Source organism: Eptesicus fuscus, chromosome 9, assembly GCF_027574615.1.
Source record: "Eptesicus fuscus isolate TK198812 chromosome 9, DD_ASM_mEF_20220401, whole genome shotgun sequence".
Taxonomy (NCBI): domain Eukaryota; kingdom Metazoa; phylum Chordata; class Mammalia; order Chiroptera; family Vespertilionidae; genus Eptesicus; species Eptesicus fuscus.
This window is the reverse complement of record NC_072481.1, coordinates 75,724,143-75,750,484: the sequence shown is the minus strand read 5'-3', so window position 1 is coordinate 75,750,484 and position 26,342 is coordinate 75,724,143. Positions and strand designations below refer to the sequence as shown.

General features: G+C 41.6%; 1 protein-coding gene and 1 pseudogene across 3 annotated transcripts in view; one reads left to right on the top strand and one right to left on the bottom strand.

Moving 5' to 3' along the window:
* CDKAL1 (CDK5 regulatory subunit associated protein 1 like 1) overlaps positions 1-26,342 on the top strand; it is a 654,128-nt gene that overhangs the window by 64,022 nt on the left and 563,764 nt on the right. The window lies entirely within an intron of this gene.
* Positions 24,100-24,872, bottom strand: LOC114233210 (40S ribosomal protein S6-like; annotated as a pseudogene).

The following is a 26,342-nucleotide window of genomic DNA, read 5'->3' as shown; positions in this document are numbered from 1 at the left end:
CTCACTGTTATTGGTGGGAAGAGCTCCTTGTCCCTATTGGTTGCTAGTAGGAGTGGGCTTCTTGTGCTATCCTGAGAAAAAGAATTTTGTGAGACTCGCACAGGAGAATGAGTGATTTTTATTTCTGTGGATCAAACCCCTGAGTTTCTTTGGCCTGCTAAGGAAGAAGTTCCATTTTGCCTTCAGCTGGGCTAAGATCAAAGCCAGTGTCCAGAGTTTTTGCTCCATGTTAGGGCATTGTCCAATCCGGCATCAGGTTAGCTTAGTTTGTGTTCCAGCTGCAGTCCATCAGTCCATTGCCTTGGTGTCCACATGCAGCTATGGAGGGAACATGTGCAGGAGCAAAGACCAAGGAACCACAGAGCCAAGAGCCAAGAGAGAGAGCGCACACCTTTGTTATGGAATTATTTACCCCCAATTTTAGCCAATTTGCAGTGGCCTTGCCCCTTCTGGCCAATGATCTGTTTCTAGGTTTGAGTGACAGGCAAATACATTTCTTCCTTATGTCACTCTGACTCACTATGCATGCTCCCATCTTCTCCTTCAGTAATCTGCAGGGAATGGGCCCATGGCTCCCTGGGGAGTGTGAAATAGCAGTTTCCTGGTAAGCTGCCCAAATGACATGCCTATAATATTTGGTATTCCCTTTGCTCCTTTCCTATCTACACTAATAAAAGAGAAACATGCAAATTAACCATCACTCTGCTACACCCACAAACCACGCCCACAAGCCAATCAGGAGCGAGTATGCAAATTAACCCAACCAAGATGGTGGCCAGCCACGGAGCTGGAGCAAGCAGGAGGCTTGGGTTGCCCCGGCAATGGAGGAAGCCAAGTTTCCCACCTGCCCTGGCCAGCGCTGGCCTCCACTCAAGGCTACAAAGTTTAAATTATAGAAGATACATAAATCCTAGATACTTGATTCCAGCCGGCCCTGGCCTCTGCTCAAGGAGGCGCTGAAAAAAAAAAAAAAAAGAAAAGGAAAAAAGGAGGGGCTGGAACCTTGGGTCGCTGGGGGGTGATCGGGCCAGGATGGGACAGCAGGGGCTGTTGGGGATAAGCAGACCAGCAGGGGGGCCAGTTGGGGGTGAGCAGGCTGCCAGTGGGGGTCAGTTGGAGGTGATCAGGACAGTGGGGGCGGGGCAGTTTGGAGTGAGCAGGCCAGCAGGGGGGCAGTTGGGGGTGAGCAGGCCAGTGGGGAGGGAAGGTATGGGCAAGCAGGCCAGCAGGGGGACAGTTGGGGGTGAGCAGGCTGGCACGGGGGGCAGTTGGGAGTGATCTGGCTGGCGGGGGCGGGGCAGATGGGGGCGAGCAGGCAAGCAGGCAGAGTGGTTAGGGGCAATCAGGCAGGCAGGCAGGCAGGCAGGCAGGTGAGCGGCTGGAGCCAGCAGTCCCGGATTGTGAGAGGGATGTCTGACTGCCGGTTTAGGCCTGATCCCTGTAAACCGGCAGTAGGACATCCTTCGAGGGGTCCCAGATTGGAGAGGGTGCAGGCCGGGCTGAGGAACACCCCCCACCCCTGTGCACGAATTTTGTGCACTGGGCCACTAGTTATTAATAACTAGCTAATTACAATCATCACTACAAAAAGAAGGTATGTTGTTATTTTTCATTTACGTAGCCCTGTGTGAAATTACTGGTGCTCTTTTGTCTCTGTTATACTGAGAAATTTGCTTTGTGTTTTGTGATCAGACTCATCTATATCTATATATATAAAAGCCTAGGTGACTGTCCAACTGTTTGACCGTCCGACAAGAGCTATGATGCACAATGACCATCGGGGGCAGACGCTCCGACCAGTAGCTATGATGTGCACTGACCACCAGGGGGCAGACACTCAACGCAGAAGCTGCTGAGCTGCGGTGACTTGGCAGCTGTGGTTCTTGGGTGACATACCTGGAACCAGAGAGGAGGGACCCCGATTCCAGGGTACATCACGTGAGAATTGCCCTCTCGCAATCCAGGACCCCTCAGGGGATGTTGTAGAGCCAGTTTCGGCTCCATCTCCACAGGCCAGGCCGAGGGACCCCACCGATGCACGAATCCGTGCACCGGGTTTCTAGTATGTTATGAATGTTCATGCTAGATAGCATTAAACAGCTATTAAAATATATGTATCATAATATCTTGCATGTTTATGTTGGGCTTTTAATTCAGTGATGAAGGTTTGCTTGTTTTCTCCTTTATTCTTAATATCACACATACCCAATCTAAGTAGTAGTTTCAGATTGCTTCCTATTTGATTTTAGATGTAATTGATACTCTTACTGAAAGCCAATGAAATTGAAAGGATTAACTTTGTAAGTAGAGTTTTTGTTTCTTTAATTCTGTAATTAATAATGATTGTTTCTCAAGTTTCCTTTGGTGGGTATTCTCATAGAACATTCCAGGATCTTATAGTGCTTGTTGTTTGATTAGAAAATTATTCATCACTTGCCTCTTAGTTCTTTAGGAAAGTAGAGGGCCTCCTAATTCACATTAGTGAGATTGAATTTCAGAAAAAAAAGAATAAACCACGAAAAATACTTTCTTAATTATTTTATTAGGTGAAATATTAAGAATGCAATCCAATGACTATCAAATTGCATTGCTTTATTTTAGGCTTTAGAGAGGTGGTGTTGGAAAGAAAGCAGGTAAGAACGTGTGATGGTACTAGGCTGCATAAGTTTGAGAGTCGCTTCCTCACTTACTTGCTGTGTGACCTGGAGTAAGTTGTTTAACTTTTCTGTACCCAGTTTTCCCATCTGTAAAATAGGATAATAACACTATTCCATATGTTTGTTGTAAATAATGAATGAATTTAAAATATTTAAGGCATTTAGAAGTGCTTAAAGTGTTTTGAGAAGAAACACTCAGTACAATTGTAGTATCAAGGGATAGGTCTATGTTTGTTTTCTTGCTTTGTCATTTAATAGTTATGGGACTCTCCCAGCTTACTTTACTTTGAGTCTGAGTTTTTATCTTTAAAATAAAGATTATATTATGTTGTACCTAGTGAAGTTGTTGTGAGGATGGGAAATGTGAAATGTAAATGACCTGCTATGGGCTGAGTAGGGCACCATAATTTTTTTCATAGTAGTTGTAGTTTTTATATTTTTTCTTCTTGAATACCCCGTAATACCCGTATTTTTTCTTAATCTATTGTAGTATTTAACTGTATAATGCTAAATGGATATCTAGAGAGTTTCTAAAAGGAGGAACTCTTTTGGAATTCAGGGCTTTAGACACAAATTGTAATAAATGTCTTTTAATTGCAGGCTGTGAGAGAAACATGGTGGAGATCATTAAGGTTCTACCACTGAGTGTTAAAAATGGATGTGAGTGCTGAGCCAACATTTCCTCCCTCTTTTATTGCCTATATATTGTTCTCTCCTCTCTGAGAAATACCTGTTGTGAGTTGTTAGGGTGGCTGGAGTTATGGTGCAGACACAGTAGCACTGTCCTTTTCTTTGAGAGTGATGGCATGGGGGCCACAAAAGCTGCAAAGGCATAAAGGAATAGAAGAGTTTCAGAGGCACTGTTAGAAAGATGAAGTTGCATTTCCTTCACTTCTTCTATGTGTAATGATAATAGTTATAAAGAGCATTGGAATGCCTTGGAATCTAGGGAGGGCTAGTTTTGTGTCAAAATTTGGTTTTGCTAATGTCACACACTGATTTTCTTTTCCTTGGAAGGCAAAATTGTTTCTAAACTGAAACCTCAGCTTACTGAGCTTAATATTGATTTTGAGGGCTGCATAGTGATGACTGGAAAATAGGTTACAGCCATTTTTGAAGCGAGAATACATCTGAACTTTTACATTTAGTATGACATGTGCTACATGACTGATACATCTTACTAAAGCTAATGATATGACCTTCCGTTATGAGTATAGACACATTTTAAATTCATAAGTGGCGGCCTACTGAGAAATATCTCTTGTGTTCACTAAAATATACATATGAACTAGAATCAAATTAAACATTTCCAATAGCTAATTCTATCAACTCTTAATAATTAATTAGTTTTTAGCACCGAGGATAAATGTAATTAAAATATATTTACTACATGCTATAAAATTTCTGCCTCAGGAAGATGAAAGGGGACATTTATTTTTCATATATTTAAACATTGGCATGTCTACTTTTATACTTTGGGAGTTTTGTATACAACACAAGACTTTATTGAGTTTTTTAATTATAGAACTATAATTTATATATATAATGAGCCAGGGTTGTAACATCCACAACGACCAGAGGGTCGACTGAATGCCAGGCTGCGCGTGCAGCAGGCAAGTGGGCTGAACTGCTGACCTCTCGGAGAGAGAGAGAGACAGGGCTGATCAGCAGCAGCAGGGGCTGCTGGTGAGGCCCAGAGAGAGAAGCAGGATGATCAGATCCTGCTTCTCTCTCCGGGCCTTACCAGCAGCCAAGCCTCTCTCTCTCCCTGAGAGGTCAGCAGTTCAGCCTGCTCGCCAGCAGCCTGGGGCGGCTGCTGAGCAGCTCCGCCTTTATGATCAGGCCTGGAGATAGGCCCGGAGATGCTGACTGGCATAGAAACTGACCAATCAGAACCAAATCTGGGTGAGTTGCAAGGAGCCAATAGCTGCCTAGGAGGCGGAGCTTTTGACGCTGACTGGCATAGAAACCGACCAATCAGAACCAAATCTGGGTGAACTGCGGAGGCAGAACTAAGGTGGGGGCTGAGGAAGGGTTTAAAGGGCAACAGCTGTTTGGCATAAGGTGTAAGAAAGTGATTCAATTTTTTAATATACGGTTTGGCAGTATAGTGCATATGGCTGGCTATCAGTCCAGATATAGGGATTATGTGTTTTAGTCTGCCAAGAGCATCTACTCCTGCTGAAAAAGGCTTTTCCTCCTCATTTAAGCAATCCTATCCTATATAATCTACCTATACTAATAAAAGGGTAATATGCTAATTAGACTGGGTCGACCGGCCATCTTCCAGACGTCCGACTTCCTTCTGGACAAAGCCATGGTGGTGAGGGCCGAGGCAAAGGCAGTTAGGGGTGATCAGTCCAGCAGGGGTAAGGGAGTTAGGGGCGAGATCAGGCTGGCAGAGGATGAAAAACGTGATGAAAAACGAATCCAGTTAGGGGCGATCAGGCAGGTAGAGACAGTTAGGGGCGATCAGGCAGGCAGGCAGAGAGGTTAGGGGTGATCAGGCAGGCAGGGGGGCAAGGTAAGGTTGATCAGGCTGGCTGGGAGGCAAGGTAGGGGCGATCAGGCCGGCAGGGGTCAAGGTTGGGGCGATCAGGCCAGCAGGCAGAGGGGTTAGAGGCGATCAGGCAGGCAGGCAGGCAGGCAGGCGAGTGGTTAGGAGCCAGTCATGCCGGATTGCGAGAGGGATGTCCGACTGCCGGTTTAGGCCCAATCCCTGTGATCGGGCCTAAACCGGCAGTTGGACATCTTCCAAGTGGTCCCAGATTGGAGAGGGTGCAGGCCAGGCTGAGGAACCCCCCTCCGTGCACGAATTTCATGCACTGGGCCTCTAGTTATAAAATATCTTGAATGTTTTTTAGTCTATTTAAATTTAATTGCAGTCTCTTGGAATGTTAAAGTTCCATTTTAACTTCTGCATTTAATAAAAGTATTTTCTGCTACTGTGGTGTATTGTCACATTTTATTTACATTTTTATTCATTTAATCTTTGGAATGGGTGTTATCTTTACATTGTTTAAAATACCTAATATATAAAAAGATTCATAGGCAAAAGTTTGTTCCTATCTGATTTCCTTATTTGCTCACTTCTTATAGCCTCTTCAGATTAAAAAAAAATAGTTTTTTGTGCATCCGTCCATAGTTTATAAAAATGCAAACAAATACAAGTTTTTATTTTTCTCCCCCTTACCACTTTTAAAAAAGTAGAAATCCAGAGATATATGGTAATATAGGTAATGAATGTTAGATGTTAGATAACAACTTATAAAGAACAAAGTCACAGTATTTTTATAGTTGGAAATCACTTCATTCAATGTCCTCCTCTCCCCTATTAGTTCAGGTTGACTGTACATGTTTGCTTCATCTTCAGAATAGAAAGTTCCTGGAGGAGACCTACCCTTTCTGGAACTGTTTCTGTTTGACCCATCCTATGCAAACTTACTCACTCATGCAAACACTGGGTGCTTTACACAAATATTACCACCTGCATTTTTTATTTGTGTTTCTGAAAGGAGTTTTTGTAAAATTTGCATAATGACATGGCTCATTTGGCTTTGTTCAGAGTTCAAATGCTGTGGATATGGAAGATTATAGTGTGTACCAAATAAAAAGGTGCTGTGACAGGCAGTGTTCTCAGGATAACTCTGTCTTAGACATCTTAGTCTAATTTACATATTGAATCTAGAGCTGTGATTATTAACCCAACTCCATTTACAGTTGCTGTACATTTGCATAAAATTGGTCTTCTTGATAGCTTGAGGTATGTGTAGTGAGCAAAATGTTAACTCCTTCTGTAGCATGTGCAACTCTGACTGACTGTCGTGATGAAAAACGAATCCAAGCACATTTGGTATACTGATCATCTTTTCTAGAAATTAGCTGGTATCATGTCAGAATGGCAGGACATGTCTGACATACTGGAAATGCTGGATAGCAAGCTTGAAATCACAGCAGCTGCACTGTGTCTAATCCTCTTCTTATGAATCTCATTCTTGGGAGATCATTTAGGAGTGGGACTGTGGCTTCTGATCTGGTTTATAATTATGAAAGAATTTACACTAATTTTATTCATTTTATGTATGCTCTTGCTTTATATCTGGCATTAACTGACAACTTCCCAATCATGGTATTTTAAAAAAATATATATTTTATTGATTTTTTTTTACAGAGAGGAAGGGAGAGGGATAGAGAACTAGAAACATCGATGAGAGAGAAACATCAATCAGCTGCCTCCTGCACACCCCCTACTGGGTATGTGCCCGCAACCAAGGTACATGCCCTTGACCGGAATCGAACCTGGGACCCTTGAGTCCGGAGGCCGACGCTCTATCCACTGAGCCAAACCGGTTAGGGCCATGGTATTTTTTATATGTTGTTTGGAGAAGGTGGTTCTTTTTATTAAATATTGTGTGGGTGTGTGCATGTGTAATGGTTTACTGGGGGCAGCGAGCTGATATAAATCACCTCCTCAGATTATGTTCCTGGCTACTTATAAAGGTTGATTACTTCTTAGAACAGAGATTGCCTCAGAATTGCAAAGGCAGAGGAAAATCACACCTCTCATTTTACTTTTTTCCATCTGTGCTTAAACCTACTGTAAATATGTTTGTAAGTGTGCTAGGCCATTGAGTAGGCCTTTGTATTTGAACAGTTTGGTTCTGTCATTTTCATTGAAGTCATTCTTTTTAGAACCTCAACATGATACCACTTTGGAGGTGGTGATTGAACAAACATCAGTGCTTAAATTATACAATTTCTATTAATTATTTTTCTTTGAAAGTAAGTTCCTAATAAGATGATAATTAAATAATACTAAAAATATTTGCTTTTATTTATAGAGTTTTGATTGCTTGGAGCAAATCTAATGAAGTACAAAAACATCCTGAATGTGTGTGTGTATAACATATAATACTACTTACAAATTTTTGTAACAGCATTTATAAATTATTTCTAGCTAGCAAGCACTCTTAGTGTATTTAAAGTATTAGATTTGTAAAATTCACTTTACGTGCACTGTTAGATCAGGATGCATGTTATACTGTATAAAGTGAGTCACGCCTCTTTGAAACTTGGCATGTTTTTTGTTTCCCAATTCTGTGGTGTGCCGAATGATAAACAGACATGTTCTTAGTCAGATTGATCCCGGATCCCCTGAGGGAACTGGCAATTTTCTTTGGATGCATTGGTAAATTTTAGTCTTTTTCCTGCCTTGCTCTCACTGTGGCCCACACTTAGGTCAGATTACTGAGAAAATCAGTGTTATTGATGAATGCTTTGTACATGATTATAAAAGACTCAGGATCTCTGAGAAAGAACAGAAACACATAATTAAATGCAAATGGTGGCAACTTGTTTAATTTTGAGTTAATGTAGGTTAATCCAATGTCATTGATCACTTGGGGGTAGCACTACCTGGGGTCCATCTAATGAAGATTATAATGATTCTTTTTTTTCCTTTTAGGTAAGTTAATTTTTAAGGTTAACAAGTTTTTATTAAGTTTTAACTAATGTTTTTTTGGGGGAGAATGTTAAGTGGTGATTAAAGTTTTGAGTTTAATTAATGGAAGGAAAAAATAAACTGAGAGTTGATTTAAATATTTCCTTGGAGAAGAGATCAGCACTTTCAAAGCTTCTCCTCTGCTAGTGAGCTGGTAGTTGACAGGATGAAGAAAAAGATGAAGATGATATAAGTAAAAATCTGGGAGGATCTAGTATAGGTATACTAATAACACAAAACTTAAAAAAAAATTAGCATGAGGTTATTGCATTGTAGAATTGCAATGAAGGAAAGAACACACGACAGCATTTAACTCAAATGTGTCTTATAGCTAAGAAAATGGAGGCCCATAGAGAATGGGGGACTTGTGCCCAGTTACTGAACCAGCTAGTGGTAGTCTGGAATGCAGATTTTATTTATTCAGTCTAGCACCTTTTCCTTCACTATTCTCCTTCCACATTGATTGGTTATACAGAATTATTAGTGGGTTACCAGATGGTTAGATATGATTGAGAAAGGAGATGGTAAGACATAATGTAGAAGTTTATTCCACAGTTCTGCTCAAGGCCAGGGCTGCTGATAGTTAATAGTAGCTAATGTAACATTGAGGGCTTGCTATGTAAGAGGTATTATACAAAGAGCTTTTCATGTACTTACCTGTAATCCTCAAAAGAGATTTATGAGATAGGTAGCATTATTATACTATTTCGTGAATGCAAAAACTAAGTCTTAAAGAGATGAAGTAATTTGCTAAAGATACCTACCTGGTGAGGGTGGGAGCACAGATTTGAACTATGATAGCCCATTCTGCTTTCCATTGTATGTCAGTCAGCATATAACTGAACAAATCCAGAGCTGCTTTCAGGCTTGCCATCCAGTGAACACTGGATTTTAACTATTTTTTTCTTTGAAAATTTTCTTTCTTTTAAATTATAATATGGAAGTTAGCTAATTGAATTTCATTTCAGCTTCCAAGAGGGCAGACTCCTTCATGTGGTAGAGTTACTCAGGAAGTTCTACCAACCCTTAGAAAGGGAGGAATGAGGTTAGCTTGCCAGTATTTGGTCTTCAGGATTTCAGACTTTACCCCACTGGTGAGTGATTTCTTTTTGAAGTGGTTTTAAACTATTTTTAAAATCTTACAATTACAGTCTTTTGAGGATTGATGGTAAATGAACAAGTTAACCAGTTTACCTTAGCTTAGAAAATTGGAATACTTGCCTACCTCTTGTCTTTTCTTATTTCTTTTCTCCATGCTCCTCAAGGATTACTGATAGATTCAGCAGCCTCACCTGCTTCTTCTCTCATTACCTGGGATATCAAGGATCTGGCTGGATTTAGAGCAGTGAGGCACTTTATTCTTCTTACTCATCTTGGCCTCTAATTCCTTTTAACCTTATTTATTGTATTATTTTCTAATCTGAACATTCAGTTTCTCAAGGCAAGAAAGAAAAAGTCACTGGTAATCTTTCCTCTGGGTCTCATTTAGTGATTGGGGCTATAGTCCTAGCATACTGATGAAATCCCCGAGGGGTGTAGATTTAGGGAGTGGCATCTACTTGTTCCCACTGTGGTTAGAAACAAGGAGGACATTGTGAACAAAGGTGTATTCTATGATATTTTTCTCCCTACTATTCATTTCCTTTTTCTCCCTGTTATTTGCCCCTGGCAAGCATCATTAAGAGAAGCACAGGGCAGACCTCAAAGATTTTAATAATGAGTCTTCTTTTGAGAAACTGAATACCTAATCATGGGATACCAGGTGACCACATGACCTGAGCTTCCAAACATGAATTGGATATTGTCTGACCCATTTAGCTATAAATTGGGAATGAACAGCAGCAATTTGTTAGCAAATGGGAATAATATATGTATTATAAGAGACCAAATTTGGGCAGGTCTGGAAGGTATAAGTCGGTCATATGAGCAGGTGGCTCATACACCTTTGATGCCAGCTTCTGTTTCATTGCTTCCTTTCTTTTAATCCATGCTTATGGCTTGCTGGCAGTTCCTTATGACCAGTTGAGCAAAGAAGAAAAAACTTGAGCCTGGTTTACAAATGAATATGCATGATATGCTAGTACCACTCAAAAGCAGACACTGCAGCACTAAAGCCCCACTCATGACTGACCATGAATGGCAGTGGTGAAGGAAATCATACCCGTGGACAGAACTTTGAGCAGAATATTTTATTGCCTGCTATATTTGGAGTGGGAGATGACCAGAGATAAAGATCTACATTGATTAATGGGTAGTTGCTAATGTTTTGTTTGGATGGTCAGGGTTAGAAGAAACAGAATCTGAAGACAAGGAAGTCTAGAAAAGAAGTGATAGACCACTCTGAATATCCACAGACTGAAAAAGATTGTGTCCCTTGTGAATGCCTACCAAAGGGCATCTACTACAAAGAAGACTCTTAATGAGGTGGACAAAACAATGTGCTCTCTGGATGTCAGTTGGCCTCTTTTCCCAGCTACTGTTGAACTTGCTCAATAGACCCATGAAAAAGTGAGCAGTGAGGCACTTTATTCTTCTTACTCATCCCTCGGGGATTTAATCAGTATGCTAGGACTATAGCCCCAATCACTAAATGAGACCCAGAGAAAAGATTACCAGTGACTTTTTCTTTCTTGCCTTGAGAAACTGAATGTTCAGATTAGAAAATAATACAATACTTTCTCTTAATGAGCTGGACCTGGCTAATTATTGAGTGCCTAATCTGCCAATAGCACAGTCCAACATTGAGTTCCTGACATAGCACATTCTCCAAGGGAGCCTGACAGCCTCCTGCTAGTGTTGATTACATTGAGCCTCTTCCATTATGGAGAGGGCAAATATTTCTCCTTACTGGAATAGCTAAAGAGTCTGCATCTGTATTTTCTTTCTCTGTCTATAATGCTTCTGTCAGTACCACCATTTGTGGATTCATAAAATACTTTATCCTCTTTCATGGCATTCTGTATTGTATTGCTCTTGATCAGGGAATTCATTCCATAACAAAGAAGGTGTAGAATTGGCTTATTGGAATTAACTGGTTTTGCCACATACTCTATTACAGTGATGGGCAACCTTTTGAGCTTGGTGTGTCAAACTTCGCCAAAAAACTGAGCATAACTCGGGTAGTGTGTCACTTTGAGGAAAAAACATTATTTCGCAAATGTTTCATCCTCAGGAGCAGCAAATGTTTCATCCTCGGTATGTGGCCGCCTCAGCGGCTGCATGTCATCAGAAATGGCTACGCGTGTCAGTGCTGACACACATGTCATAGGTTCGCCATCACTGCTCTATTACCTGATGCTAGGGCTGACCAGCAGACCCTGAGCGATGGATGAATGGATTACTCTGACACAACGGTTGCTGTGAAAGAGAGGGTTAAGGGAATGCTTGGCTAAAGGAACCAGACAGCCTCGATTGCCTGCCTCATTAGGGATTTATTGTAGCTGTATTTTGAGATAAAGTTTATCTTTTAGATACAATCAGTAGGGTAAGTAATAGTGGGAGGACATGTGTCTGAAATGTTCTTTAAGCAAGGACACCTAAAGATTAAGCATAAGGATTCCAGTAAACATCCGGGGGATTACACGTGCACAGACTTGTTTGGAAAGGTCAAGGAATAATTAGGGGCACCGCCTTCTGCACTCCCCTAAGTCAAACTTCCGAAAAAAAGGGCAGGCTGCCTTCCGAACACTTCCCTTTTCTCAGAATGTCCTCCTTACAAACTTTCCAACCAAGTCTTGTGTGCTCCCCAACAACCTGAAAGTGGGCTGGCCTAACTGGAATGTGGAATGACTTACTGCATACTCTGTTAAAAGCAACAGTTGAGAGATAATATCATGAAAGGGTGGGGTTTTGTTTTACAGGATGCAGCATATATTTTGCATTAGAATCTAATGATTAGATGCTGTCTTTTGCATAATCAGAATTCATGGTTCTGGGAGTCAGTTATTAGAAGTGGCTTTTCTCACTATTATGTCTAATAACCCACTTAGAAGTGAGAGTGGCTTTTCTTACTATTATACCTAATATCTCACTTGCAGAACTTTTGCTACCTCCTCTGGGAATACTGGAGCTCTGCTGGTTTGGAGATCTTAGTCCCCAATAGAAGAATGTTTCTGCTAGGGATCATCAGAAAATGGCTCTGTTGAATTTGAAGATGAGGCTGCCACTTGACTATTTTTGGGGACCTCATGCCACTGAACCACCAGACCAAAAAAAGAGGCAAATTTACTTGCTGGAGTGATTGATCCTGATTACCAAGGGGAAATTGGGTTACTGTTATGTAATGAAGTCACAGAGACAAAATTGAAACTATGGGATTTTCTGGGGGTACTTCTTAGTACTTCCATTCCCAATAGTAAGGGTTAATGAAAAACTACATTAGCCAAAGGCAGGATGATTACACTCAGATCTTTCGAATAAAGGTTAGAGCAGCTTAGGTAGTGTAATTTTTAGAGCTTCAGTTTGAGTCTTTAAAAAAAATCAGGTCTGTGCTTAATTTTTTTTAACATGTTCAATATCTATACTAATAAAAGGGTAATATGCTAATTAGACTGGGATACCTTCCCGACGTCCTTCCGGACAAAGCCATGGTGGCGGGGCCAAGGCAGAAGTGGTTAGGGGTGATCAGGCCAGGAGGAGAGGGCAGTTGGGGGTGATCAGGCTGGCGGGGAGGCAGTTGGGGGCAAGCAGGCTGGCAGGGTGGGCAGTTGGGGGTGAGCAGGCCAGCAAGGGGGGCAGTTGGGGAGATCAGGCCGGCAAGGGGGGGCAGTTGGGGGCGAGCAGGATGGCGGGAGGCAGTTGGGGGCGAGCAGGTCAGCAGGCAAAGTGGTTAGGGGCGATCAGGCAGGCAGGCAGGTGAGCAGTTAGGAGTCAGCGGTCCCAGATTGAGAGAGGGATGTCCGACTGCTGGGTTAGGCCCGATCCCTGTGGATCGGCAGTCAGATATCCCCTTAGGGGTTCCAGATTGGAGAGGGTGCAGGCTGGGCTGAGGGACACCCCCCTCCCTCATGCACGAATTTTGTGCACCGGGCCACTGGTAGTTATAATAATACCCTTTTAATGTTTTTGTCTGATAATTCTAATATTGTGCCAGTTTTGATTTACTGATTTTTTCCCTCTCATGAGGTAATTTATTTTTTTAAGTTTTTGCATGCCTGGTAATTTTTGATTGGATGCTAGACATAAATTTTACCTTGTCAGATGCTGGGTATTTTTATATAGCTATAAATATTCTTGAGCTTTGTTCTGGAATGCAGTTAAATCACTGGGAAGCAGTTTGATCCTTTTGAACATGACAGAGCCATGCTTAATCAAGGGCCGCTATTGAGGCAAGACCCTTCTGTGTATGCTACCCCATGTTCATGAATCGTGAAGTTTTCTCATCTGACTAGAGAGAGCAGGTATTCCCATTCCTGAGTGAGCTCGGGGAACTTTTCCTCCATTCTTTGAGGTCATTCTTTCCTAACTTCTAGTAGTCTCCTCACATGTATGCACTGGTCAATGCTCAGTTGAAGATTGAAGAGAACCTGCAGGTCTCTGGCATTCTCTTCCTCTGTAGCTCTCTTCTCTCTTGTACTCTATCCTGCAAACTGTAGTAAACCTTGGTTTCCCCAAACTAAAAATGCTCATCTTCTCAGTGTGGATTCCTCTGTACTGTCCTGGTCAACTACAGTACCGACTGGAAACTCTGTCAAAGCAGTAAGCTGGGGCAGTTGTATGGCCACCTCATTTGTACCCCCTCTCAGGGGTTATTGTCCTTCATTGTGTGATGTTCAGTGCCTTGAAATGGTTGTTTTATATGTTTTGCACTTTTAGGTTGTTACAGATGGGAAGTTTTGGAATAGTGCTTGGCCACATATTCATGTAGCATTTAATAGGCTAAGATTAAACAGAAAACACATATTGATTATTTAGAAAGTTAAAAGAAAATGGTAGCATGGTTTTTTGTATAATGGTAACATGGTTTTTAAAAAATATTTTTATTGATATCAGAGAGGAAGGGAAAGAGAGAGAGAAATATTGATGATGAGAATCATTCATCAGCTGCCTCCTGCACGCCCCCTACTGGGGATCAAGCCCACAACCTGAGCATGTGCCCTTGACCGGAACTGAACCCAGGACCCTTCAGTCTGCAGTTCGACGCTCTATCCACTGAGAAAACCAGCTAGGGCCTGGTAGCATGTTTTTAATCATTTATAACTACTTCTTAATCATGGCAAGATATTTTGTTTGTTAAGATTTGTGTCTCCATATTTTTTCTTTATAAATTGTAGAACACAGAGAGAAAGCAGATAAGATCGAACTGATTGCCTCTGCAGGCTTGTGTACACAGAGAAGCTAAATGTGTGGAATTTCAAGAAGGTAATAGAGAAGTCTGGGAGTAGAGTTTATCTGAGCACCAAGGAATCACTTGTAAATAAATGTGGGATTAGAAAAGCGAAGATTGAAAAGAGGACCTCTTGAAGCACAATATTCCTAAAGTCTTGTCCTATGGATAAATTCCTGTGTTTGTTATACCGTATATTGATTTGAGATCAGCTTAGTCTATGTTAGGAAATTTATCAGGCTGCACCTAAAATGCTACAGAAACGTTGCATATGAAATGGGAAAGAAAGCTAACTTTCATGATACTTTCCATAGAATCTATTTCAATTAAGGGTGAAAGTTGCAAAATTATGTGTCTCCCATTGTTTGAAGGGTGTTCTGGCTGCATGTGCCTTATGAACTGAGGTTTTATTTATTTGGGTAAAGAGCAAAAACTGAAGAACTGAAAAGTAGTGCTTAGGTTATCACTTTCTTCTAGTCACCAAAGTAACAGAAAAAAGGATGTATAGACTGAGTAGCCTGTCCAACCTAGGTTTTGTGTTATCCCTTTATTCTAACAATATTTGTTGAAATGCCACACTTATTTTGTTGAAATGGCCATACATGTTTCTTAATACAATCCTCCTATATAATAAAGAGGTAATATGCAAATTACTGAACAAGCAGGCTGCGTGGGGCGACCAGGATGGTGGGAGGGGGCAGTTAGGGGCAACCAGGCCGGCAGGGGGGGGCAGTAAGAGGTGACTATGCCGGCCGGGGGGCATTTGGGGGCGATTAGGCTGGCAGGGGGGGGCAGTTGGGGTGACCAGGTTGGCAAAAGGGTGCAGTTAGGGGTGACCAAGCCAGCAGGGGGGGCAGTAAGGGGTAACCAGGCTGGTGGGGGGGGCAGTTAGGAGTAACCAGGCTGGCAGGGAGAGGGCAGTTGGGGGCAACCTGGTCGGCAGTGGGAGGCAATTAGGGGTGACCAGGCCAGCAATGGGGGCAGTTAGGGGTGATCATGTCGGCATGCAGAGGCAGTGAGTGCTGATCAGGCCGGCGGGGGGAGGGGGAAGTTAGGGGCGACCAGGCAGCCAGGCAGGTGAACGATTAGGAACCAGTGGTCCTAGATTGTGAGAGGGATGTCTGACTGCCGGTTTAGGCCTGATCCCCGGGATCCCAGGATTGGACCTAAACCAGCAGTTGGACATCCCCCAAGGGGTCCTGGATTGGAGAGGGTGCAGGCTGGGCTGAGGGGACTTCTCCCCCACCCTCCACCCCCGTGCACAAATTTCATGCACTGGGCCTCTAATTTTTACATATTTTTCAATGTATATTTAACTAGTTAATTATGCATTCTTATTAAATGAGGCATAGACTGTCATAAATTTTTATATCAGGTGACACTGGTGGTTATAATGTTGGTATTATAAAAGAAAGAGTTAGAGAACCACTTTTCCAAATAAAATCATCTGATCTCGAAACAGTATTTATCTGGAAAGCTTTTAAATGATAGCTTTGCTGGCTACAGTAGTATTGGATTCAGGCCTTTGCTTTTCATTACTTTGAAAACTTCATGCCACTTTCTTCTGGCCTGAAGTGTTTCTGTTGAGAAGTCATCTGACATTCTCATGGGAACGCCTTTGTAGGTAATTTTCTGTCTCTCTTTGGCTGCCTTTAACATTCTTTCTTTGTCTTTAATGTTTTCCATTTTAATTATGATGTGTCTAGATATAGGTATGCTTAGGTTCATCTTGATTGGGACTCTGTGCCTCCTGAACTTGTGTGACTTTTTCCTTCACCAGGTTGGGTAAATTTTCTGTCATTATTTCTTCAAACAGGATCCCTGTTCCTTGCTCACATTCTTCCCCTTCTGGTATTCCTATGATGTGGGTGTTGTTACATTTCATGTTGTCCCAGAGCTCCCTTAAGCTATCCTCCTGCTTTTTAATCCTTTTTTTCTATTTGCTGCTCTAATTGGCCATTTATTTCTATTTAGTCTTCCAAATCACTGATTCGATCCTCTGCTTCTTTCAATCTATTTTTAATCCCTTCCAGTGTGTTCTTGATGTTAGATATATTATTCTTCATTTCTGTCTGGTTCTTGTTCATGGCTCCTATTTCCTTTCTTATGCTGTTGTAATTTGCACTAAATTCCTTAAGCATCTTTATAACCATTGCTTTGAACTCTATGTCTGATAGGTTGCTTGCCTCCATTTCACTTATTTTTTTTCCTGGAGATGCCTTTTCTTTTATTTGGGGGTTGTTTCTTTGTCTCCCCATTTTCGCTGTATTTTTCTATTGTTTCTATGTATTAGAACTATTATATCTCCCAGTCTTTGTAGGATGGCCTTATGTAGAAAGTATCTTGAGGGATTCAGTGGTGCAGTCTCTTTGATCTCATGAGCTGGATACTCTAGGATTTCCCCTTGTGTGCATTATTTGGGCTCTCCTGCTGTAATTGTGACTTGATTATTGATGTCCCATTTGTGGGATGGATCTACCCTCCGACTTGTTGACAGTGAGGTTCAACCCCAACCTCATCATGCCAGCTGTTATACCGGTGATGACAGAACAGAACAATACACAATAGGACTGAACCAAAAACACCACGAAAATCAAGCTACGCAAAGCAATAACTGGAAAGACTAAGAAGGAAAATGAAGAGAAGGCAAAGCAAAGAAAAAAATAAAAAGAATATTAAAAGATAGACCCAAGATTTAGAGGGGCTATAAAGAAAGAGGGAGAAAGAAGAAAAAAATGGCAATATGGGAGCAAGAAGGAAGCTAAAACAACATGTAGGAATGAAAAAGAAAAAGAGACAGAAAATAAATGAAATAATAATAATGAATTTAAAAAGTAGTAATAATGAATATATTAAGATATAGACAGGAAAAGTTAAATGGAAAAAGAAAAAAGAGAAGAGAAAAATGAAATGAGAAAAATTAATAACAGAAAAAAAAAGACAAAAGATAATACAAGGAAAGAGAGAAATTAGAGATATGCAAGAAAAAAGAGAAGAAAGAACAAAAGGGGGAAAAACAGACAACAAAAAATGAAAACAAAAACAAGAACTCCTTCTCCCTTCCCCTCAAAAAAAAGAAAACCAAAAGCACACACACTCAGAAAACTTTGGGTCTGCTATTTGTAGAGTTGATTGGATTTTGCTCTGTTGTTGTTGAATGTGGTCCCTTGGTGTGTCTATCCTGTGCCTCTTGGTAGCTTCTCTGTCCCTGGGCAACCTGACTGAGGCCTGATGGATTGAAGCCCCTAGTGGTCCAGTGGGCAGGGCTTCCTTAGCCCAGAGGCTGGATTTACTTTGAATCTCCTGCCTTGAGTTTCCCTGTTCTGAGCTGTTTTCCCTCCCCCCTTGAAGCTGGTCTGCAGGGGTATCCTGCTCTTGGTCAGGATGGTTTGACCAGAATAGTGTTAGGAGTGGTGCCAGTATCTTGTAGGAAGGGGGCCCAGGCACTTTCTCTCCTTCCAGTGCCTCAGCTCTGCCTGGCTTTCTGGCTCCTCCTTGCTGCCATATGCAGGGACACAGATTTCCAGCCCTGGGCTGTTCCCCCTTACCTCAGGTCACTGCAGGTGGGGTCAGAAGCAGCAGTTTTGCCGGTGGGAAAGAGGCCACCTCCCTTGCATTCAGGTGGGCAGGACTGATCCTTTTTCCTGGTCCTACTATCCAGTCCCCTTTCTGCTCACCAGCACGAGATCCTATAGATCTACAGTCTCTTCAGTAACCTCAGGTCTTCAGTTCTAGTAGGTCCAGGACAGGGGAGACTATCTCTACTTCCCAGGCCTTCAGAACAGTTCCTGCCTCCAAGCCCTGGTGCTGGAGCAGACCAGCTGGGCTCTAGGGTGGTGGTGGCAGCACAGTAGCAATCACGGTGGATAAGTCCATAGCAGGGGCGAGAGTCCTGCCAGGTCAGGGGTATGGGCAGCGTCCACTGCAGGCACATAATTCTGAGTGGTGTCCTCGGCAATCGCATGGATCGAGATGAAGCCGGGGCGGGGTGTGCACGGGTTTGGGCTCGGCTGCAGCGAGTCCCAGTCTAGGTGGTGGCGAGGCTGGGCACCTAACCTCTGCCACTCTCCCAACATCCTCCTGAGGAGGACCTCTTAGGTGTGTTTTAGATACCTGAGAATGATGAGAGTAATGTCTTCTCTGTTTATTTTCTAAAAAGTTTTGTGTGTATTTGTGAGGCAGTAGTTCAGACTTAAGCAATTGACAAATAAGCCTTTTTCAGGCTTTTGGACTCACCAGTGGATATCCACTCTGGTCAGCATTTTGTGCCTGAAGGGAATGGAGTAGTTCCCAGGGGCACAGACACATTGAGCTGTAAGGCTCAGCCTGTAGCTCTGTGAGGTGCCTCAGTTGGAGTGTTGGTGTCTCTGAGACTTCTCCTGATTCACAGGCTTGAGAGCATGGATGGCTCCTCACCCCACTATAGCAGAAAGTCTCTTCAAAGAAGTTTAAAACCTCATCAAACTTTTCTTGGGTGTGCTATTCAATTTATGAGGCTAAAGGCAAAACCTTCCACCAGCAAAATCCCAATTCCAGGTGAAGTAGTTGTAGTAATGCAGGATCCAGAGAGATAGTATCCTCTTGGTAGCCAGCCTTCAAATGCCCCAAAGCACTGTTTAAATCCTACATAATAAAAGCCTACACATATATAATACCTCAATAAAAAAAAAAAAGCCTAATATGCTAGGTGTCCGGCAGGCCGGTTGTCCGTCCAACCAATCAAAGCGTAATATGCTAATGATATGCTAAGGCCACTCAACTGCTCGCTATGACGTGCACTGACCACCAGGGGACAGACAGTCAACCAGCTACTATGACATGCACTGACCACCAGGGGGCACACAGTTGACTGGTCGACCAGTCGCTGTGACATGCACTGACCACTAGGGGCCAGACGCTCCAACTGGTAGGTTAGCTTGCTGCTGGGGTCCGGCCGATCGAGACTGAGCGAGACAGGCCGGATATGCCCTGGAGCTCCCCCATGATCCCTCCCCTGCTGGCCAACCTCTCTCATCCCTCCCTGGCCCCGATTGTGCACTGGTGGGGTTCCTCAGCCTGGCCTGCGCCCTCTCACAATCCGGGACCTCTTGGGGGATGTTGGAGAGCTGGTTTCTGCCCGATCCCGCAGGCCAGGCTGAAGGACCCCACTGGTGCATGAATTCATCTACCAGGCCTCTAGTAACACTATAGAAGTAGAGTTATTAGTAAAAGGGGCACTGGCTATATATATTTTGCCCCCTTTTTTTGGGGGAAGGTAGTTGTAGGAATAGAATTTAACACATTTAATGCCTGTATGTATTTTTTTGTTTAAGCCTGTTCCATTATTAAAAACTAGAAGCCTGATGCACAAAAATTCGTACTAGAATGGGCTTTCCTTTCCCTGGCTGCTGGCACCGCTTTTCCACTCCGGCCCAGCCCCTTTCTGCTCAGGCCCTGGAGCCACTTCTTTCCGCTCCGGGAGCTGCCTCTTTCCACTCAGGGAGCCACCTCTTTCTGCTCCAGCCCCACCTTCCCATGCTGCCCAGAGGCCCTGAGAGATGGGGATGGGGCAGAACGCCTGTGTCGTCGCCATGGCAATGACACAAGCGTCCCGCCCCCATCACTCGGTGCCTGTGTATGCAAATTAACCACCATCTTTGTTGGGTTAATTTGCATATCACTCCTGATTGGCTGGTGGCGTAGCGGAGGTACAGTCAATTTACATGTTTGTCTATTATTAGGTAAGATAAGCCCTGGCCAATGTGATTCAGTTGGTTGGGCATTGTCATGTGCACTAAAAGGTTGCCTGTTCTATTTCCACCATGCCTGGGTTTTGGGCTCCATCCCTGGCAGGAGGCAGCTAATCTATGTTTTGCTCTCACTTTCATGTTTCTCTCTCTCTCCCCCTCTCCCTGTCTCTCTCTCTCCAAAGGAAAAAAATAATGTTAATTAATGGTATGTTGAGATAGCTTATGGTACTTTAAATCTGAGTATGTTCTGTTGTTCTTGAAGTAAATTAACATATGTGTAATAGGTTCTTCAATATCACCATTTGAACATAGATGTTTACTGAAGAAAGTAGTTTAGTATTCATCATATAAAAAATATTATTCGGAAATGTCCAAAGCCAGTGGCCAAAGTTGAGAAAGTTCATGGACTAATAAAAGGAATTCTCATTGTTTAATTCTGTGTGTTGGTGCTTTGTGTACCTTTGTGGGTTTTTTTTTTTTTTTTTTCTATATTCTGTATACCTTAGGAAATTGAAAATTTTAAGAAATTGAAGATCTGCTCTTACTTTTTAGGGTTGTTTCCGATTCCAAGTTAGTATCATTTTATGTCACTGCACTGTGTTATATTCTCCTCTATCCAAAAACAAACAAGTAAATAAAATTCAGTGTGTTATATCCTGACATGGAACACTATTTTGTTGCTGGCATATGAGTAGTCATTAACTATATTCGGTAATATACCTTCCTCATTTAACAGTACCATCTGTTAAAACTATGATTGAAACCAGTGGAAAGGAAACCAGTTAGTTTGTGAGTATGGAGCAAATGATAATGTGTCTGAAGTTGCCTGCATTCAAGTACTTTACAACTGGTTTAGTCAAACAATTGGAGCTTGTGCTACCTTGGAAAACCAGATCAGGAAAGAACATGATAATGCTTGTTTAGCATCTTTGTTCTTAGTAAGGGTAATGTCTTATGAAAAATGAGTAACACATAATTAAGTTATTTAAAAACATTTGCATGATATGCTTTGTGTTTAATGTTATCAAGTTACTGGTGTGTGTGGTTTGCGATAACTGCTTGCATGAGAGTTGGAAAAGGTATTTTCAAAGTGAGGCAAAAACCTTTACAAGGATGATTTATTATAGGCTGAGTTTGGGACCATTTTGTACTCATAAAATAAATCTTCAAATTATTAGACATTTATAAATGACTAGAGGCCCGGTGCACAAAATTCATGCACAGGAGGGGTGCCCTCAGCCCGGCCTGCACCCTCTCGCAATCCGGGATCGCTGGCTCCTAACTGCCCGCCTGCCTGCCTGCCTCATTGCCCCTAGCCACTTCTGCCTGCCTGATTGCCCCTAACTACTCTGCATGCCTGCCTGATGCCCCTAACTGCTTGCCTGCCTGTCTGACCACCCCTAACTGCTCACCTGCGCCTGCTTGGCTGATCACCCTTAACCACTTGCCTGCCTGACTGATTGCCCCTAACCACCTCTGCCTGCCTGCTTGATTGCCCCTAACTGCTCGCCTGCATGCCTGATCGCCCCTAACCGCCTCTGCCTCAGCCCCCACCACCTTGGCTTCATTCGGAAGGATGTCTGGAATGATGTGGGAAGGTCGTTTGGCTGTTCAGTCTAATTAGCATATTATGCTTTTATTATTATAGATTATTTTTCATGTCTATGGCTTTATCTGTATTGTGAGATGAAGTTTTGCATTTCATATATGGGATTATAGTAGGTTGCTGATGGTGGTGGGGACACTGGTTTGTTCAACACAGCCCCCTTTGTCTGTGTGTGGCAGTGTGTCTGCTATCACTTTTCTTGTCTCCACTTGGGCTCTTGGAATACCTGTATGTTTTTAAAAATAGCTTTGACTTTGAAATTACATATGGTTGTGTTTTGGTCTGGTTTCCTCTTCACTCATCCTTCTTGCCCAAACTCATTACAGGACCAATAACTGATACTCAGGTTAGGCTTTCTCTTCCTTCTCGCTTTCCTTCTTTTTAAAAATTTCTTTGTCTGTGAGTAACTTATCCAGACGATGAAAACAAAAATTAACACAATATAAAAGCTAGGGGGAATATGTCAACAGAGTTCAGCATTGGCTTAGAATTTGTCTTGAATAGTTTGGTCAGGAAAAGTCTGTGGTAGTAATATCTCTGCACGTGCATGACTGAAAATGTTTCATACTTGTTGAATGGGTATGCTTTTTACATAAAAATAATGTTCCCAGATCTTTGAGGTATTCTTTCTTTTCAGAATTCAGTCTAACAGATAAGAGATCTGATGTCAACTTGTTTTTTTCTATCTGTAGGTATCTTTCCTTATTTTCCTTTTTAGAAAATCTTATCTTTAGCCTCAATTTGAAATACCAGAAAGTAATTATTTCCATGTGTGCATGATTTTTCAGTTGTCATGTTTAGCACTCTCTGGATTGATTATCAGTTAGAAAGTTCATGACTTAGCTCAAGGAAGTTTTTTCTTATTCATTTATTTCCATACCCTTATTTCTGGTAATCCTGTTTTATGTGGTAGTTTGTGGACTGGTCCTCAATGCCTTTTAACTTTTCTCTCATATTTTCTGTTTGTATTTTTGTGTCACTTTCTGGAATTTCCTTGACAGTGGTACACTAAAATATACATGGTAGCAGTTAATTTTAGTGTATATTTAAAAATCCATATATGCATTAACTATACCTAAAGAAGTCTATATTCACCAGTCCATATTTTCATATTATTTAAAAATATATTTTATTGATTTTAGAGAGGAAAGGAGAGGGAGAGAGAGATAGAAACATCAATGATGAGAGAGAATCATTGATTAGCTACCTGCTGCACACCCTCCACTGGGGATCAAGCCTGCAACCCGGGCATGTGTCTTGACCGGAAATTGAACTGTTAACTCCTGGTTCGTAGGTTGACACTTAATCACTGAGCCATGCCAGCTGGGCCATATTTTCATATTATTAATATATTCTTGAATTTATATGTATAATATTAATTTTATACACCTCTTTATTTTATCATTATCTTTCTTGTTTCTCTGGAATTTTCCCAGAATTCTCTGCTGTAAATTACTTTCTTTTAGCCACTTGATTGCCTTTGACTTTTTTTTTTTGCTAAAGTGAGTTCACATCTACCCACCCCAAAATAATAGTTATAATTTTTTTAAGGAATATTGGTTTATTAATGTGCTTTCTTTGAGAGATGAGAACCTGTTGCATGCAGTTTGTGGAATTCTTTTCTTGAGATTAGATCCTATGCAATTTGTTTTCAAAGTTATGAGTAGGCATTTGGTGGTTTGTGGTGACTGCTAGGACAACAAAAGGAATGGTTGGTTAGCTTTTGGTAGAGACTCTTTTGGGAATGGAGTAGTAGTGTTTTGAGCTAGATCGATGGAGACAGTGTTCACCATACTACCAAGCCTTTCTTTCCCATCATTAGTCAGTTAAAAGAGCTTATTAAAAAAACTCATAGTTTTTTGTTTGTCTGTTTTTCCTAAGACTTTTCCTTCTTTCTGAAGATGCTTCCTGTTATCTTCTAATTCAGGAATAGGCCAGGCAGATTATAGAGTGTACAGGTGCTGCTTCATCCAGTATATACAGTATGAAAAGTGGTGCCGTTGATGTAGTTGGATCCCTACTTCTCTTCTTCCCTCTCTGGAGATTTGATGTCTGTTCTTATTTATTCGCTACTCTTACAAGATCTCATTTTTATTTTATTTTATTTATTTTTAGAGAGAGAGAGGAAGGGAGAGGGATAGAGATATAGAAACGGTGGTGAGAGAGAAACATCATCGATCATCTACCTCCAGTACTCCCCTCACTGGGGATCGATCCCACAACCCAGGCATGTGCTCTGACCAGGAATTGAACCAGTGACCTCTTGGTTCATGGGTCGATGCTCAACCATTGAACCACACTGATTGGGCATAAGATCTAATTTTTGACTCAGACTTAGAGGTAGAAGCTCCCTGTCTCTTGGCAATCTGTTCCTGGAATTTTTCCTTGGCTCCTTCATTCTCTGTGCCAGAAGTTTAGCATATTCTGTGGCTTCTTCCTTAATATTCTTAGTACATTGTTTCTTGAGAGTGATATGCTGCCATTTGTGTTGCAGGACACATGGAGTAACAAGGTGCTGAATCTTGGATAGTTTGGTCGTGTGTTTTTTATTTTCTTCATTTAGGGGCTTTCTCACAATATATTGGCAGACATCATCTTTAGAGAAACTGAAAAGTTTGTGGATTCTGCTAGCTCTTTGGGGCCCGAGGCAATGAGGCCCAGTAGTACCATGAGACCAGGAATCCCTCCCCCCGCCCCCTATTTTTTTCAGTGACCAAGTGGAGAACACTGAGATTGGCATCTACAATGTAAACCTGAATAGATTTGTGCTTTCTCTCTCCAGTCCTCCTTGGCCTACAACAGGAATACCCTTTAGTCAGCAGCATGGGTCAAGACACCTTACTTCATGGGGAAACTTGTTTGTCATTCCCACTACTGATTTAACCCTTCCACATATCCACATATCCACATAACCCTTCCCTTCTAATCCCAGAGCATCAGTAGCAACTTTTGTGGCAAAAGGCTTCTCATGAAAGGTACAATATGTGTGTTCATCATCCATTTCAATGAGTTTTTGTCAGCCAGTGGCTGGGAAAGAGATTTCATTCAGGTTCATCCTGAAGCAGCCCAATCCTTCTGAGGCACCAGGGAAAAGAGCCCCACTTCTCTTTATCTTAAATGCTTTCGTAACAACTCATCCCCACACCCACACCCCTGCCCAACGCCCGAAAACTCATGAAACTGGACTTTGATCTTACGTATTCGATGTAAGTGCTAGATTTAATTTAAAAACATTTCCACAAATAAAATAGTGGGGAAAAATGAGACAAAATTTTTAGAAGTATTTCAAATTATAGGATTAATTAGCACTAAAATTTTTTACCTATGCCATAAAGTGCTATTCTATATAGTGTATGGAAACCAATTTTTTGTTTGCTTAATTGAGTTTATTATATTTACATCAACAACTGGTATTAGAATAGGCTATAGAATAGAAATAATTTCTTTGTAGAAATGATTTTGTTGAAACAACTCTGTCTCTAATGTGTTTATGCTTTTTGGCATTGATCCAGTGATTATAGTTTATAAAATATTCTCACCTCCTCTGGTCATATGTTTTCTGAGTAGTAGTAACATGATTTCCCAGAATACTTAGCACACTTAATTCAAAAGGACAATGTTTGTCTTTGCTCTTGTTGCCATATTTTGAAGAAAGTTAATTCCTAGGAAATTATTTTATTTCTATTGGAGTTTTTTGTAAGAGTAAACCATAGAGAGACTGGTATCTGTTTTTGTGACTGTAATCTATAATAATCTATAATAATAAAAGCATAATATGCTAATTAGACCGGACAGCTGAACGACCTTCCGGACAAAGCCGGGGCTGCTGCCGTGGCTGCGAGGGCCGAGTCCCTTGCATAAATTTCATACATCGGCCTTTAGTATAGAAATAATTATGTATTTCTATTCCACTTCAGCAAAATTCTTTTGACTATACTGTAAAGCTTTTAAATTATTTACTTGAGTTCTCTTATCTATCAAATATTTTAAAAAGCTGTTAGAGAAACTTTTTAGGTGAATTAAGTGAAAGTATTCAGCCAGTGTGCATCCATTTTCTTGTTCTCCATTGGCTAGTTAAACAAGAGTTCCAGTGGTGTGTACATTAGTCTACAATGTTTCCCACAGTCCTCACCAGGGAAATATGTGAAATTTACTAAATTAATTGAAAAGTTTTAAATGTCCTTGTGACATGACAAATTCCTGAAAATTAGGGTTTTGTAATGAGTCAAGATACATAGGTAGTGTGAAAAAAGTCAATATATGAGGTGATGTTTAATAAGTATTTAGACATATTTGGCTCAAATGCATTCTGTGTATTTTAACTCTCCTAAGCAATTTGTAATATTTAGATCTATTTTCCCTATGGGGTTAGATAGAAGTAAGGCATTTACAATCAGTGAATTGCTTCTGGGTAGAATGTAGCATAAACAGATTTTTCTGTAGTGAAAATTATAAAATACTAGAGGCCCGGTGCATGAAAACTCATGCACTGGAGGGGGGTCCCTCAGCCTGGCCTGCCCCCTCT